The sequence below is a fragment of the Acomys russatus genome, chromosome 2, assembly GCF_903995435.1.
Source record: "Acomys russatus chromosome 2, mAcoRus1.1, whole genome shotgun sequence".
Lineage (NCBI taxonomy): Eukaryota > Metazoa > Chordata > Mammalia > Rodentia > Muridae > Acomys > Acomys russatus.
This window is the reverse complement of record NC_067138.1, coordinates 32,765,496-32,783,554: the sequence shown is the minus strand read 5'-3', so window position 1 is coordinate 32,783,554 and position 18,059 is coordinate 32,765,496. Positions and strand designations below refer to the sequence as shown.

Genomic DNA, 18,059 nt, shown 5'->3' with positions numbered 1-18,059 from the left:
AATGACGCGTTCAGCCTTTTTATACCACAAAGAGCCAGCCCTTGTACTGCTTCAAAAGTTAGCATGATTCTTGACTTTTAACTATAGCTCCTTTACTAAGCAGAGTTGAGAAAGCATGTAGTCTGTGTACAGTGTTAGGCTAGGACATCCATATACATTGGAATTATTTATTCCTTTTACATTTGATACAGTCTTACAGTCATAACTTCCATATATGCAGGCTCATAGTTTTACATTTTATTCTCAGGTGTCAATGAGAGAAAAGAGCTTTCACAAAGGGATAAAGGGCAAAGTTACTGTGGAGCCACATATGAGTGACCATGGCTCAGGGGAACACAGGTTTAGCTTACCCCAAACACCATGTTCCGATGAGGCAGCAGTTCATGAACTTTCCAAAGTGAAAGAAATCTAAATTGAGACACGTTTTCAAATACGCTGGTGTATACATCTAGTAGGTGGGTTACAGTAAGACCGAGTCAGGCGGTACTCTGTTACAGGCCTTGGATACTATCTGACAACATTCTTAGCCTTGTGATTGGTGGAAGGCTAGATTCTTGTTAGGTTAATATATTCCAAAGGTTTTTTTTAAAAATCTGTTTGTCAGGATGTTTATGTAGTATATTTTGATCGTATTCATCCCACCCCAACTTCTCCCAGATCCTCTGTTCTTTTTTTTTTTTTTTTTTTTTTTAATTTCTAGAAGGCCATTAGATATGTTTTTTGACCCTTTGAATTTTCTGAATGTGTCTTAATTACTTTTGCTTTGTTTCATACATGTATATAGATGCGTCCTGGTTATCTTTCCCTCACCCCTTTTTATTTCTCTCCTGCCCCTGTCACCCCACGTTTTCCCTTCAGATCTCTTTACCATACTTAATGACTTCTTGTTTTATTTTATTGTCCACTGAGCTTACCCAGGGCCGTCTGCATGACTCTGGGTTTAGAGCCATCCTTTGGCAGGTGGGCTCACTAGTGGATGGATATGCAATGGAAGACAATGCCCACCCCCTCCCAGAATGTCTGTAGTCAGTAGTTATGCAGTAGTGGGTCAGGCCCCATCAGGTCCTCCCTCATCCGTGGCTGACTCTTGGCAGGACTAGTCTTGGGCAGAACCTGTATGGATAACCTCAGATGGTGCGGTGAGCTCATATTACAGTGTTGTGCTATGCCCAGAAGGTGGCATCTTTTCCCTGTCACTATTCAGCTCACACAGTCTTTATCCTCTTTGATATTCCTTAAGCATTAAGGGGGGAGGGTGCTTTAAATGTCTAATTTAGGGCTGAATCCCCAGCCCCAAGATGCTTTTTTCAGCATCGAGGACAGCTATGAGTCTGCATTCACCACTACTCTCTTTGTAGAGAGACTTCCTTGATGAGGGTCCAGAGCATCATTTGCCAGGGTTTAAACTGAGTTAGGGCACAGTGTGTCTACCTCTATAGGCATGGGGTTTTGAGCAGGTTTGTGTTACTTGGCAAGAATTCTTTCCTGTGGGACAGGCCTCTGATCCAGTCAGAGTACTTGGTTACCGCCATAACAGTTGTGCCTCTATTACACAGGAGGCTGTATCCTGTCTGACTGGTTAGGATTATAATTTGTAGGGTTCATAGTTGCATACAATTATTAGTGCCTTCCCCCAGGTGCCTGTGTAGCACCTTCTAGAACTTTGAAAGTATCTCAGTTCCATTCCAATATCTCTACATCTAACACCAACTTTTTTCTTTCTTCATTTATTTATTTTTCTTCCGAGGCAAGAATGTAGCCCAGTCTGACCTGCAATTCAAAAATCCTCCTGCCGCAGCTACCTGAGCTCTGAGATTACAGGTGTGCACTACCATGATGGATTTAGGGCTCGCTGCTCTTTCTGTTTTTCTCATTTACACTCCAGATGCACGAGTGTTTCAGGAGATGGGCAGACTGAATCTTCACAGAGTAGCAGCACTCTGGGCTGCAAGGCCTCTGGTTTAAGAATGCCTTTTGTGGCAGGCTAGTGGTGGTGTAGTGCCGACCCTTGTCTTGATTCAGGTTATGCTTGAGGAATGCTCTTGCTTTGTGTACTCTGAGTGGACTAAGCAATGAATGGGCCACACACCAGCTGTTTATGGGACATGGAATGCAGTAAGAAAGGAGATTATCTTCCTGAGAAGGGGCTTTTACCTCTCATGAAGGGCCCCTCTCACCCCTGCAGTCAGACAGGTGCCAGCTTTCTCCTCCGGGAAGCAGGGTGTCTACCATGAATTGCAGCCTTCCTACAAATGACCTGATCTTTTTTTTTTTTTTTAATTTTTTTTATTAATTTATTCTTGTTACATCTCAATGTTTATCCCATCCCTTGTATCCTCCCATTTCTCCCCCCTCTATTTTCCCATTATACCCCTCCCCTATGACTGTTCCTGAGGGGGATCACCTCCCCCTGTATATGCTCATAGGGTATCAAGTCTCTTCTTGGCTACCTGCTGTCCTTCCTCTGAGTGCCACCAGGTCTCCCCCTCCAGGGGACATGGTCAAATGTGAGGCACCATAAAACTGGGACAGAGGGGAAGGCATCCTATTGGGACTCTAAATGAGAGACGCATGGGAGAATAGCAAAATAAAAGGATACAGAGGGTCCTAGAAACCTACAAGTAGAACAATATGATAGGCAGATTTGGGCCCAGGGGTCCCGCTCAAACTAAGGCACCAGCCAAGGACAATGCAGGAGGTAAACTTTAAACCCCTTCCCAGATCTAGCCAATGGTCAGAACATTCTCCACAGTTGAGTGGAGAGTGGGGTATGACTTTCTCACGTAAAATGACCTGATCTTTATAGTCACTGCCTCCAGGTGAGTTTTGTATTTCCCTGAAAAAAGGCATACTCCTTCTTAATCATTTCTTTACTGCTCTAGAGAGATCTCAGGAAGAATTTCCTGGTTAGCAGAGAAATTATGAGTGAGTTATTTTACTTCCTGGAGCTGCTCATAGAGAGCTTCAGATCTGTGAGTCTTTTCTAAGAGAGATGTCCACTGACTTCTGAGGAAATGTAGTGTGAAGATTTTATGGTAGAATATGGGGAAAATTAGATGCAGAGACTCAATAGTTAAGGCATTGCCGATGTAAAAGGTACCTTTGAGATTAGCAATCCAAATGCCCATCGAGTACAGGGCAAAGCTCCACGGGGTTGAAAGGGTCTAGTATTAGCAAGTATTTGTTGGAAACACAAAGTATGGTCTTCATGAAGCAGAGAGGCTGGTTAAGTAGTGTAGGTAAGGGAGGGTTGTCCCCCTAAGGGCTCTTCTTGCTAGCTCATCAGATGGACACACAATACAGGAGTCATTCCTGAAATGTGCCCCTGCAGTTGGTTGTTGTATTTACAGCCATGTAAAATACAGAGGCGGTGGGGGATGGGATGGGGGTTGTGGCCCTTAATGCAGGCTATGAAACCAAGACCCACAGTGGATTAGTGAAGGTAAGGGTTTGGTAGCCAAGGTGGAACATTTGCTGTACTTTATGCATAGTTAGCGCTATACTTAATGCATAGCCCGGCTCTGCCTAGCCACCTCCAAGGTCTGAAGAGGGAGGTGGTGGCTAGGCTTAGGATTAGTGCTCTCAGAAATACCCGAGAATCAATGTCTGCTTCAAGAAGAGTTAGTTCTTAGGAGGAAAGTCAACAAGTTGGGTTGTTCTTGAGATTGTGTTAGGGGAAGAGTAGTTGCCACTCAGAGGAGTTACGGCTGCTAAGAAAAACTCTGCAACTTGATCAAGCTTCCCTGATCACTCTTATTATTATTTCCAGTAAAGTCTTATCATTTTTCAATAGGGAATGACATCTTGTCTCTGACTATAATTATCGTTTAGTATTCTGGTATCCCTCATGGGGTTCACGCATTGAGCCTCGTATCTAAACTGACCACTGGCCTCTCCAGTGGTCACACTTGTAGAAACTCTCTTTATTTCAGCAACAAACAAACCACACTATGTTTCCTGAATCCAACCAAGCACTTGCCTTTTTACTTCATGAAAATCATGGTCTCTCTGCTTTGATCTGGCATGTTTACTTTTTTCATTTACCATGTGCTTGTGTGTGCAGAAACCTACCAGATTACTGACTAGAAGATAAAGTTATGATGTTGAGCAAACAGAAATGTTCTTGTAGCTGCAGCTCACTGTGAGGGCATCCACCTTTCCTCCCCATCTGCCCTTCCTCTTAGAATTTACCTTTGAGTTTTCATCTGTAAGCAATTCCTTCTTCATCACTGTTTAAAGATACACAGAAGGTTGTTTTGTCAAGCGAGAGTTGGAAGAAGCATTTGTATTCAGGCCGATTTTATGATACAAAGCAAACCAATGTAGATCCTTAATAGTGACGGTATGCAGCTAATGCACGGACATTGAAGATGTGAGTTTTAATAGACTGATGGTCTGTAGCGAATTATGTCTCATCTCAATATGCCTTCAGATAATAAACGTTAATTTTGATATTTATTTTGTAACTGAGCAGCTGTTTCTAAGCTTTTATTCATCCACCCATCCACTCATCCATCCATTTATCATCCATCTACCCATCCACTCATCCATCCATCCAGAAACACATTTTAAGAACTCACTACTGTTTAGACCTTTGACTAATAGTGGTGGTGAATGTAACATGGAGCTTGGAATTTTTCACACAGTGGGGGAGAGGGGGAGCTCAAATGTAAGGTAACATATGTGATTTGTTTCCTCCCTAGTTTTGTTCTAAAAGGAAGAATATTTAGAAAATATATCTGTTTCTCTGATATAGAAAGGATCCCAAACCCTTTATCCTGTCCACACAATATGCAATTTCTGAATTAGAAGCTAATGATAATACTCCCTGAAGACACACATTAGAATGTAAACATTACTTGAGATGTAGATGTTTGTTAATCAAACAGAATATCAAGTAATGTATGAAGACATTGTGCCTGGCATAGCCCAGGCACAGCCCGCTGTGGGCTAAATGAATGTCAGTATCCTAACAAAGTTAGAACCGGTGAGATTTAGGACAGGAAGCCATAACAGGGAAGTGTTAAGAAAGGAGGTCCAGCTGGGAACCATGGGCAATGTGGCAGGAAGGAGAGAATCTTGGCTTCCTGTAAGCTCTTCAGTCTTGGAGAAGCTAGTAAGCGGAAGTGTTTCCAATGTCCACATCCCCATGTAATGGGCAAGAATTTAACTCAGAGGCTGGCAAAATCAACCCTCCTGTAATTCTTATGATTAAGAAGAGATGGGAAAATCTTAGGGGTGATGGACCGCAGTAGTTGTGATGATAAAATCTTTGTAGATACTGCAGATAAGAGGCACAGGGGGTTTGCATGGAGAAAAAAAAAAAAAAAGTAGAAAGCCTTTATTTGATCCTCGTAACTTCTCCTTCCTCTTCAATGGAATATTCTGGCATTCAGAATCTAATGACTCTAGTCCATGTTCTTTTCTTAGGCCCTCTTTCCTGGTGCCTTTTTGGTTATGATGCATACACATGAAACAGAATTTCCGTCATTAGCTGTCACTGATCTAGAGGCGGTGGGACCTAGGAGAATGGAGCATGGAGCTGATAAACTGGGAAGCCTAAAGTGTCTCATAATAGCCAACTTCATTCAGGGCCTCAGACAATTTACACTCTGAGGGTCAAGAATGGCCATGAGAGTAAAGTTCTCATGAGTTCCAGCTGTATACAAACACAAAGGCAGCATGTGGCAAAACCCCACGTTTTTCCATAGACGTATATAAAGGGTATTTCATACATTTAACTGAACAGCAGCAGCAAGCGATAAGGAACAATCTGAAGTAAACTATCTGCACTCATATCTGCTACACCTGGGCAGGGCAGAAAAACACATTCCAAGAACAAGTCTGTGTTTTGAAGGGACTGAGGTCACAAGACTCTTGTCTTGTTTCTTGGAGTTTTCTCACAAGCACTCAGAATCCTCCTCACATGATTCCATTGCTGGACCATGTTCGAACCATTAGCTGTTTTATCGGGAAAATAAACCCTGCTCTGGGTGGGTAATGATCTAACGTATCAACCTGCTGGTTGAATGAGGATATTAGAATGTTCTTAGCTTTGTAATATCTTAGTTGGACAGACATGTAAGCTTTGGCACTCAAGGAATTACAGGTTAGCTACTGGATGTGTGACATGGTGGTGGGAAACCTGCTCGGTGTCGCCCAGGTTCCAATCTCAGAACTGTGAGAAAGGAAAACAGAAGAAGGTAGAGTGATGTTTCTAGGATAATTGTGTTTTTGCTAATTCTTGGATGTGCTTAAATATTTTTTCTTTTAGTTTCATAGTTCACAACAAAATTTCACTTCAGAACCTTACAACAACATATCCAATATTCTCAGACAGGAAGACAGATTTTTGGCGAGGGCATGATTTCCCAGGAGGCAGTTGGCCCTGGTGGCATGTGCTATAAGTTAGAGAATACTCCATTCTGATTCTATGTCATTGTATTTGCTGTTTGGTTTCCATATAGTTGTTTAACTTAAACTCCTTCCTTGATACAAATAAAGATACATTTGTCCCTAACAATATGAAGCTGTAAAAATTAGTAATGTAGGGGCTCGGGCTCTAGAGGTGGCTCAGTGGGTAAATACTTGCTGTGTAAACAAGAGGGCCTGAATTCGTATTCTCAACACACACGTGTACCCTGTGTCCCAACCTCAGTCCAGGGCACAGAGATAAGTAGATTCTTGGAGCTCACCAATTAAGTAAAAGACTTGTCTTTAAAAAGAAAATCAAAACATAAGGTGGATAGTGATTGGTGAAGGCACCTGATGTTGACCTTTGGCCTCTATAGGCACGTGCACATCTCCATGACCCCCAAACAGGAACTTGCGTTAGGACATCCCACAACACTAAAAAGAAAATAGGAATGTAAGAGTTGGGAATACCATCTACTCAGTTTCTCCTATGATGGTAGAATACGTTGTTATTAAGCATGGTCTGGTATTTATTTGATGCCATGAGCATAGTTTAGATATATTAAATGTAAATGCTCTGTAATTTTGAAGCCCAAAAGGACTAAAAAAAGAGAAGTCTGAGTTTCAAGTTAAATATAAACATTAACTACAAACAGAAGATATTGAAGACCTGACAAACATTGGGAGGCTTTTTCCCATTCACTGATGTCTGTTATTTGGAGTCGCCACAACAAGTAAATTCTCTGAACTCTATCTAGTAAGTCAAAGACCTCTATGTGAAATGGCTTATTCAGTGGGACTGCTTAACCAGCTCCAGAATCAGGGTATTCCCTAGGACTGCTCCTTGAGAACTTTCCATCGGATAGATCAGTGAGGAGACCCAGTGTGGAGATCGAGTGTCCCCAGGGTGTCCTCTGAACTGCTAAGAAAGGCGCCATTACGAGAGGCCGTAGATGGAGTGTAAAACGTCACGTCTGGTGTGAGTGGAAACACACTGGAGGCAGCTCAGTGAGAGGCAGGACAGGGAGTGGAGGGGATTAGAGAATTGTGCTTGTGCAGTTAGTTTATAGGCAGGAGGGGAGGGAAGAGTAGGCTCAGATAGGTTAATTAATTGATTTCATAAGAGTAGCTCAGGTTTCACACAAGCTTAAAAGAAAAAAAAAAGGAGGAGGAAGGAGCTTTTTGGGGTGGAGAAACAAATAAGACGGCGGGCTTTGTTTAAGGAAAATAATCTCATTGTAGAAAGCAGGAACAGGGAAGATATGTTTCCTGTTAACGGCATGACCCCTCAGGTTTCTCCGTTCACCCTTTAAGGCTCACGTTCTCCCACTCACCCTTTGGGACTGCACAGCGCTCGACCCTGGAGAGATGACCATCGCATCTGGGAGGCAGCAAAGGCAATCCCATTTTCCTTATTGCAGACTGGTTCATCTTAGTCATCCGTGAGAACTCGCATCCCTTTTAAAAGATTTGAGGGTAGGCAGAGCGTTTGGAATCATGCCAAAATTTATCTTTCCTGTTTCTTCTTTCTAATCTATTACGTAGGTTTTGGCCTGGGCCAAGCCTCTCAACTTGGGCCAATAACTGAGCCGTGGGGACTAACAATGGGTACTTTATGACTGTCAGACTTTTCAGCAAGTGTAGCCGTGGTCTAGAGCTTAAGTCACCAATCCTCCACTTAATATGGGTTGCACAGTGGTGGAAATAGTTTTGTAATGACTTTTCAAAACAAACACCACTTATCCACCTTGTTCCGGATAACAGATAGTTCAGATTTTTAATCAGAGCCCTTTGTTCCCTGTGGACTTACCAGCCCCCGATGTGCCTTTGAGCTCTGTTCTCATTCTTGCTCTACTGATTCAAGCCTCCTGTGTATGGCAGCAGGGTGAGTCATACTGGAGGGGAGGAGATCATGATGTTTATAGCTGCCTGTCACCTTTCTCAGCTCAACACCTCAAGCTATTTGCTTTGCAGTGCTTGTACTTTGGAGGCAGTGCATGCCTCTTCCACGCAGGCAGTGCACTAGTTACTTTTGCATCACTGTGACCAGAGCATCTGACAGAAGTATGCTAAAAGGCAAAAAGACTTATTTTGGCTTGTGGTTTCAGAGGGTCTCAGTCCCTCCTGGTGGGGAGCATGTGGTAACAGAAGTGCCAGGCAGAGGCTGTTCACACCCTGGGGAGCCAAGAAGCAGGATTTAAAATCCATGCCTAACCTTCAAAGGGGCACTCCAGTCCCCCACTTCTGTCAGCCAGCTCTCATCTCCTGAAGCTTCTGCAGCCTCCCCAGAAGGTGGGAGGAAGCACTCAGAGAATGAGCCTGTGGAGAACATTCCAGATTCAAACTGTAGCAGCAAGAGAAGAAAAGTGTTTCTGGTGATTGATTCGATTAGGAGGAAGACACTGTGGTAGCTGATGCACCCAATGAACATATGTTTGTGCCTCTGTTCAAAGCCCACGAGAAATAGGAATATTTGTTTCTGGAGACCCCTCTGAGTCTGATGGGAACACCAAGGAAGAAACACATTTGACACCTGGACTGTCCATTGTAGAACAAACCAGGACAGCCTTAGGAAGTGATGGCTGTGTGTTTACTGTTGTGCTTGGGGTTGACAAGGGTGACGAAGAAGTGGTCATTCACCACAGGGTGGCAGACCTATTCAAAATGGCTGCTTGTCTGAAAAGTGCTTTTAGGGTGTGCATGCTAAGGAGGGATGTGGATAATGGGATAATGGATTTTTGGCTAGGCTCAGAGGAAACTAGGAAAGAAGGGATTTTGGAATTAGATCTTGATAGTGGAGTAAGAGTTCGCTGGCTACACAAGGATGGGAATTGCTGTTTCTGGGCTAAGGAGTTGTATTATTTAGGGCAGGAATTCTAGGCTCCATCGAGGGTGAGGAGGGGTACTGAGTAATCTGGGGTTGCCTGAGAATTAGATTCCACTTTCTGGAGGAGAGCAGGATATACAGGCACTTTTAAGCAGGCGGATTGTCAGGGTGAGGTTAGGGTGGTAAGCAGGGATGGGGCAAAGAGGAGGGAAGATGAGAGGGTGTGAGACTGATGTGGTAGATGGCAGATAGGCAAGGCAGATTAGGCAAGCCACTGGGGTGTGAGGAACGTGAGTAATGGACTAGTGCTGAAATGAGTAATGGAATAGTGGACTCTCTACAGAGTGTCCCTAACCCAAAATGCTGGGCAGAAGACGTGCTTTGGATTTGAGCTTTTGGAATATGTGCATGTAACAGAGAGATATGATGGGCCTGGACACCAGTCTAAACTGGAGATTCATACACATTCCACATAAACTTTCACATAGCTTTAAGGTGAATTTTTCCTTCCTTCCTTCCTTCCTTCCTTCCTTCCTTCCTTTCTTTCTTCTTTTCTTTCTTCCTTATTTATATACTTTACATCATGATCAAGTCCCATCCTTCCTCTTCTCCTAGCATCACCCTCCCTCCCTCTTCCCCCTATGCCTCCTCTCCTACTCCTCAGAAAAGGAGAACCCCTCATAACCCCAGCTCATTAAGTTGGCATCAGGATTGAATACATCCTCTTCCCCTGTGGCCTGGCAAGGCAGCCCCACCAGGATGAAGTGATTGAAAAGCGTGGAACTGAATCCATGCCAGAGACAGCTCTGCTCCCCTTACTAGGGGACCTACGTGAAGACTAAGCTGTCCATTGGCTGTAGGCCCAGTCCATGCATAGTCCTTGGTTGGTGTTTCAGTCTCTGCAAGCCCCCTTGGGCCCTGGTTAGTTGGCTCCGTTTGGCTTCTTGTGGAACTCCTGTTCCTTCAGGGTCCCTCTGTCCTTTTCTCACTCTTGTACAAGACTCCCTGCACTCCACCTAATGTTTGACTGTGAATCTCAGCATGTGTTTCTATCTGTTGCTGGGTGGAGCCTCCCAAAGGACAGCTATGTTAGACTCCTGTCTGCAAGGATAGCAGAGTATTGTTAATAGTGTCAAGGGTTGGCTCTCTCCCAGCGGGTGAGTCTCAGGTTGGGCCAGGCATTGGCTGGACATTCCCTCAACCTCTGCTCTGTTCTTATAATATACAGGAAACAAAGATTCATGTGGAATTTTATGATTGCGATGTCATATTAGTTTGAAAAAGTTTTGGCTATGGTGGCATTTTGGAGTCCAGATTTGGGAATAAGGGATGCTAGTTGAATAATAAGAAAAAAAAATGAGGCACCACATAGGGAGGGGCTGATGAATGAGTCAGTAGATTTTAACAACAGCGTCATCTTGTTATCTTGTTACTGTCTGCAGTGCTGTTAGTTCTCCCCCATTTCAAATTGCAGAGAGAATAATAGTAGGAGGTCCAGCCCCTTGGTGTGTTGATAAAGATGATCTTGGCTATTTACACCGTGGAGACATAAACATATATGAAGCCATGCTAACCTGTATATAATTTGAGTCTTATGTAGAATAGTAACATCTCTCTATTTAACAGTGTGGATTAATTTAACAACATTATTAATTTTAGTCATTATTTATTGTTTGTTGCCTTTGATTTGTATTGTCAAGGGGGAAATTCAGCTTTAGAATGTTCCCTCCCTTTTTCAGTTCAAGTGTCTTAATGTATTAATCTCCACAGGAAAACGTGTATTTCTCCTTTGGTTTCCTAGGCAACGTCTACCACACTGTCTCTTATCTGGTGATGTTTTTTGAAGGGCTTTATCTTGATACCTTTGTTCCCTAAAATTGCTACCACTTGCTGCTGTAGACAGCTGCTTCCAGAGTCCCTGTTTATCTACTTCCATCACCAATAGTTGTTTTCACCATAGATATCTATATTTTGTCATGTGCCCAGGAGAGGGAGGTCTCATAACTTCCAAGTCTTCATATATAAAAGGAAAATAAAGACTTTTGACTGAAAGTAGCAATCGAGCGAGCATCAGCTTTCCTGGGTTTCCTACATTTGCTTATATCAGAATTTTAATAGACACCTAATTTTGATGTAGAAGTGAAAACCGGTTTTGTGTCCAAGCAATACAGAATTTTATTTAAAGTGATTAGAATTTGTCTTGCTCATAGCCCTGGCCTAGGGAGAGCTGTAAGCGTTTGGGGGACTTGAGTTTTGTTTCCTGATTCCAGGGGGAGTCCTCCTTACAGGGAGAGGGTCTGACTTCAGAAACCTGTAGGTTTTTCCCTCAATGTGGGGGAGTGTTGAGTCTGGTGGGATGTGGAGATTTGAGAGAATGGCAAAGGATGCTGCTCTTTTCTTCAAACCTTCAGTTTTGGTGAAGCTAGAAAAGGTACAATAAAGGCTGACCAAATATTTGAAGTCATTTTGGCGTGGTGCCCTGTAAGCATGTATGTGGTACTTTTTATGAGTCGAGTTTTGAGTGTGAGGCCCCGGAGGATCAGTGTCGACAATGATGCAGCTACAAGGAGGCCAAGAGAATTGGAAGTCGTAAAGGTCAAATAGTCATGCGGATGCGGCGATTGGTGTTAAGTTTAAAGTAAACTCAGATAGAGTCTAAGAAATCTTCATACTTAGCAGTTTATCTTGACGGTTTACAGAACAGCAGTCCTTGGCAGATAAATAAAAGAAGTAGGTAAAAGAGTAAAGAATAGATGAGTGAGTTCTAGGCATAGTGCCAGGTACTGAGCCACAAAGCTGACAGGGAGGTCATTCTCCTGCTTTGGAGACTTCCTGATTGCTGTCCACTCAGAAAGCCAATGGCTTGCTACTTCAGTGTCTTTGGGGCTCTATTCCCATGTCATATAAACAAAGAGGCAAACCCAAACTTTTCCCCTTCTCTAGAAACTTATTTGCATAAACATAATTATAGCTATAGATATAAAATATATGCATATATATATATATTGTTTGTTTTGTTTTTTTGAGACACGGTTTCTCTGTGTAGCCTTGGCTGTCCTGGGATCACTTTATAGACCAGGCTGGCCTCGAACTCACAGAGATCTGCCTGCATCCAATTTCCAGAGTGCTGAGATTACAGGTGTGCACCACTGCACCTGGCTTATATAGTTATACGTTGTTACATGTGTGTAAATGCAAGAGTACATCTATTTCATAATAGTCTACTATAGCTGGTTTTAGAAGACATGGAAATTAAGTAGCTGGAGATGATTTTAAAATGAATGGTTAGTGACAAAGACTGGAAGCTTACCTGTCAGATGTTCACTGGAAAATGGCTGCGGTCAGATGCTTAGTATGTAAATGGTGTCAAACTAAGAGCTATGGGGTATTGCTATGCACTATTTCAGCTGTGAGTGTTTGATTTACCACTAAACATTTTTAATGTGCCTACTATGTATGTTCAGTACTGGTAAGTTTCATACAGAAGCCCAGAAGACTTTGCTGCTAGTGCCATGGTTTCCTCGGTCAAGAGAGGTGACACATTGTTAAAAGTCAGGTGTGATTGTTTCCATGCTCACCAATGGGATGATAGCCTTGGCAAAGAGAAGAAGGGGAAGGAAAGAGCAAATGTGAGGGAGAAGGACCTTCAGAGTCCTTGACAGCTTTAGAATTTGCTTGGAGGTCAGAGGGAAGTGAAGCATGTGACTTGGAAACTGGGAGAGGAGTGGAGTTTTTCGAGACCTCTTCCATGGGTATCAGGATGTAGAATTTGACATGTTTTGAATTTGACAGTTGCCATCCATTCTGTAAAATGTCCAGGAATGGGCTAGGAATATAGATCAGTACCTCAGAACAGAGCAGGCCAGATTTATGGAAGTGGGTAATTTTCACTCACTTATCTCTTTCAATGTGGCTCCATGGAAATGATAGTGCCATAAGTAATAGTTATAATTTTAAGTTGTTGTACTATTACCATTGCTTATTGGTATCACAGACATATGGAATGTTGCTTAGCAAGCTTAACCATGTAAGACTTTGCCAAAAGGAAATTAGAGTCTTGATCCTAGGTATTGGTTGTTTCATGTTCCTAGATACCATACAATGAGCGTAGCTCCAATAGTAGCACATTATTCGTAGTCACACCCACAGTTTCCTCATTCTTGATATTTATGAAGAAGTCATGAATAATAAATTATCATTAATAGAATCCATAGATAGATATTTAGGAAATATCAGTGTGTGCATCTATGCCTATAGGTGGAGGTCAGAATAGGTTCTCTAATATTCATTCTACTCTGCTGCTCTCTGCTTTATCGTCTTGAGGCAGAGTCTCTCACTGAACCTGTAGGTAGGTAGGCTGGTAATTGGCAAGGTCTAGGAATCTTTCTGTTCTGCCCCCTCCCCCAGCTCAGGCCTTTACAAGCTTTCCTGGCTAAGCCTGGTTTCTTTATGAATTCTGAGATTCAAACTTGGGTCTTTATTCTTACCCATTGAGACACCCCCTCCAGCCCTAAGCAACATACTTTCTCATCACTGAAAATTGGTTTACATTCTTTATGTGTTTTGAATACTGCACATAATATTATAGAAAATGGCTTCAGAATACCTTTGTGAAAAACTCTAAATCATCAGAAAGCCCGATTTCTCTATTTTTAAATGAAACATTATTTTCAGCAGATATCAGGAAGTTTCTCTTATTAAGTTATTTATGCATGATTTGCTGCCATCTGAGGCAGCCTGTGGGACACCCAAGCAGCTTTGGGCTTGGATCTCTCTCTCTACCCACTCCTCATTGGCCTGGCCCATCTGGGACATAGACAGTGAACCAGCAGAGATGAGTCTAGTGCTAGGCACAACCCACATTGTCTACAATACCAAGGAGGCCTGTGGGGCACCTGAGCAGCTTTTGGTTTTCTCTCACCTTGCTTCTCAACTGCATGGCCCACATGGAAGACAAACAGCAACCCCATCAGAGGAACCTCCAGGCTTGTTAACACCAGAGACAATCAAATGCCTAGAGGCCAGTGCAAGAACACAAGAAATAAAACTCAAAGCCATCAGAAACCAGCAGTCCTACCACAGCAAACCCTGAAGTACAAGAACAAGATTTTAAATCTGAAGTGAAGAAAATGACAGAAGCCTTAAAGGAAGAAAATAAATCTCTTAAAGAAATACAGGAAAATACATTCAAACAGATGAAGTCATTGGACAAATCCTATAAAGAATTACATGAAAATTAAGTCAAATGGGAGAAAGAAATGAATAAAACTATTCAAAACATAAAGAGGGAATTAGAAGCAACAAAGAAAACACAATCTGAGGCAATATTGGAGCTGGAAAACCTATGGAAGAGAACAGGAACTGTAGACAAAAGCAACACCAATAGAATACAAGAGATGGAAGAGATACTCTTTTTTTTTTTTTTTTTTTTTTGTAGTAAGTGTTTAGAAATTTATTATAAAATATTAAACACATCTTTGTAGGTAACAGATCTTTTTTTTTAATTAATTTATTCTTGTTACATCTCAATGTTTATCCCATCCCTTGTATCCTCCCATTCCTCCCCCCGCCCCATTTTCCCATTATTCCCCTCCCCTATGACTGTTCCTGAGGGGGATTACGTCCCCCTATATATTCTCATAGGGTATCAAGTCTGGAAGAGATACTCTTAAGTGTATAAGACACAGTTGAAGCAATCCATACATCAGTCAAAAAATGTTGAAACTAAAAAGTTTCTGACACAGAACATCCAAGAAATCTGGGACATTATAAAAATACCAAATCTAAGAATAATAGGAATAGAAGAAGACTCCATGCTCCATGGCCTAGAAAATATTTTCAACAAAATCATAGAAGAAAACTCCCCCAATCTAAAGAAAGAGATGCCTATAAACTTAAAAGAAGCCTACAGAACCTGAAATAGATTGGACCAGAAAAGAAAATCCTCAAGCCACATAATAGTCAAAATACTAAATGTATAGAACAAAGAAAGCATAGTAAAAGCTGCAAGAGAAAAAGGGAAAGTCACATATAAAGGCAAATGTATCAGAATTACACCTGATTACAACAGAGACTATGAAAGCCAGAAGGGCTTAGACAGATGTCATGCAGACACTAAGAAACCACAGATACCAACCTAGACTGCCATACCCAGAAAACATTAAATCACCATAGATGAAGAAAACAAGATATTCCATGGCAAATCTAGGTTTAAACAGTACTTAGCCACAAATCCATCCCTTCAGAAGATACTAGAAGGAAAACTCTGCTCGGCTTATTGGCACATGCCTTTGAACCCAGTACTTGGGAGGCAGAGGCAGGCAGATCGCTGTGAGTTTGAGACCATCCTAGTTACAAAGAGAGTTCCAGGATAGCCAGGACTATTACACAGAGAACCTTCTCTAAAAAAAAAACCAAAAACCAAAAACAAAACAAAACAACAACAAAAAACAAAACCAGAAACAAACAAACAAACAAACAAAAGGAAAACTCCAAACCAAGGACGCTAACTACACCCAAGAAAACACAGGAAATAAAGAACTCCACATCCATAAAAACAAAAGAAAGGAAACACAGACATATCCTCTACCACCACCAATATGCTGTCTTAGGTTTCTATTACTGCAGTGCAACACCATGACCAAAAAGCAAATTGGGGAGGAAATATTTTATTCAGCTTACACTTCCACATTGCTGTTCATCACCAAAGGAAGTCAGGACAGGAGCTCAAGTGCCACGGATCACTGAGGGGGCTTCTAGCCGTGGAGAACAGGGCTGGAACCTGGAGGTCAGAGCTGATACAAAGACCATGAAAGGGTGCTACGTCCTGGCTTGCTCAGCCTGATTTCTTATGGAACCCAGGACCACCAGCTCAGGGATGGAACCACCCGCAATGGGCTGGGGCCTCCCCCATCAATCACTAATTAAGATGACTTGGAGACCCTGTCTTGACCTGTACAAGCCCTAGGGACATTTTCAGTATTTTTGTCCCTGATGATAATTATCATAATTGCTCTTTGTTTTGTTGAGGCTGTTGTGTCTGGCTCTGTAGGGAGGCTGGCCTTCCCTTGAGTGCTGGTGCTACAGGATTGCTGGCATCCAAGGATGTACCACAATACCCAGCAAGTTAATTCATTAGTCAGTTAGTTTGTTTACTTATATTTTGATTTTCAGGGGTGCTGACAGGGATGTTCTGTGGCTCAGCCATACCTCCACCTTGATAACGAATCTTAGACTGTGTATAAGGTATAGTGTCTACAGCTGCTTCCCCATGTCATTGGTCTGCAGGAAATGGAAGTTTAGTGCTAGAGATCTCTTTCCTGTGTCCACTTGGCCATTTTATTTTATTTTTTTAAAACTCTGAATGTTTCTGTTCAAATTCCACTTTGGCCACCAGCCTGATACTGTAACTTCTCATCGCATTGAAAGGGAGCTGGTCTCTGAGGCTTGGATACGGTGATTTCTTAAGCTCCATTTCATGGACTCTCCTTTACAATTAGCTTATAACACTGCATAGTGTCTAGCCCTATGGGAGCAGGAGGGTCTCAGCAGATCTCAGGGCCGTGCAGTGGGTCCCCTTTGCTGCACAGTGGAAGCACCTGTAGTGTGGTTCACCACGAGTTTGCTGAACACTAATTCTTTGTGCTGCTCTCTTGAGCAAGGAGTGGCTTGGATTAGCATGTTTTGATTTGAAAGTGAGTTACAAATCTTACATAAATAAGGAAGCACTTTGTGAGAGAAGCATACAGTGTGCTTATACAGAGCCTTTTGTCTTCACATTAGTCTCCCCCCAGTCTCCCCCCCCTTCATTTTCATGTGGTTGCTGAGAAGGAAAGCGAACGCAGGGAGCGATTTTGGTAAAATTCTGTTACACATGTCGCTGTGTGTAGCTGTGTTTGTTTAACCTGCCAAAGTTCATGCTTCTCACAGCATTATGAAGACAGGGCGTTAACGCCATTGGGCAGTTTTATATCCATGCACTGTCTTGTGAGCATGAGGTTATTTCAAAATACATTCCACTGTGATTCCCAGAGCTTGATGAGGCTCCTGTGAATGCTTATGAGGACTCTGTGTGAGCCAAATACTTGGCATGCCTGATTTAGTCCACTCTATGTAAATTCTTTTTTATATCTATCTTTTAACTGAATAATCAGGTCAAGAAGTGTTAAATTAGTGGCCCAAAGCTACTAAGGTAATGACACAGATGAGGACTCCCTCCTCGTATCATTGTCCCTCCCCCCACAGCCTATGCCTTTCCTATTTCTAATAAAATTACTTTGGATAATTCCAATAGAAAAACTGTGTTAACAGGTGAGTCCCTTGCTGATGATAAAGTGAGAATTACAGTGAAATGTTGTCTCTTTTCAATATTACCAGATAAATTCATTTCATCATAAATAATTTGCATGTTATGATTGGGCCTAAAATATTGTTCCGAATAATGAGGCTATTAAGCAAAACATGAAGTTTATAAACTTGGAGTTGAGTCAGAAGCTCAAAGTGGTATGTCACAGAGAAAGGAAATCATGTTAGGTTTTGAAGTCCAGTTAAAGTTGCTTTATGTGCCTTCTTGGTACTACAAAGAGCTCACATCTGTAACTATCACCGTACTTGAAATAGTTAATATAAATCAAGTTGCACTTGCCATGCTTGATGCCTGTGGGAAGATGTCCTGTTTGGACACTGCAGGCTGTGGATTCCAGTTGTACCCCATGGATAGCGATGGCCTCTGTGGAAGCAGGGCAAGAAAAAGAGAGAGAGGAAATGCCAGTTTTGGAGGCATTGACTCCACTTAGATTTGGGTAGTAAGTCTGTTTAG

The 18,059-nt window shown here is 42.3% G+C and overlaps 1 protein-coding gene across 2 annotated transcripts in view; it reads left to right on the top strand.

The window, feature by feature from the left end:
• Ca8 (carbonic anhydrase 8) overlaps nucleotides 1-18,059 on the top strand; it is a 95,932-nt gene that overhangs the window by 21,785 nt on the left and 56,088 nt on the right. The window lies entirely within an intron of this gene.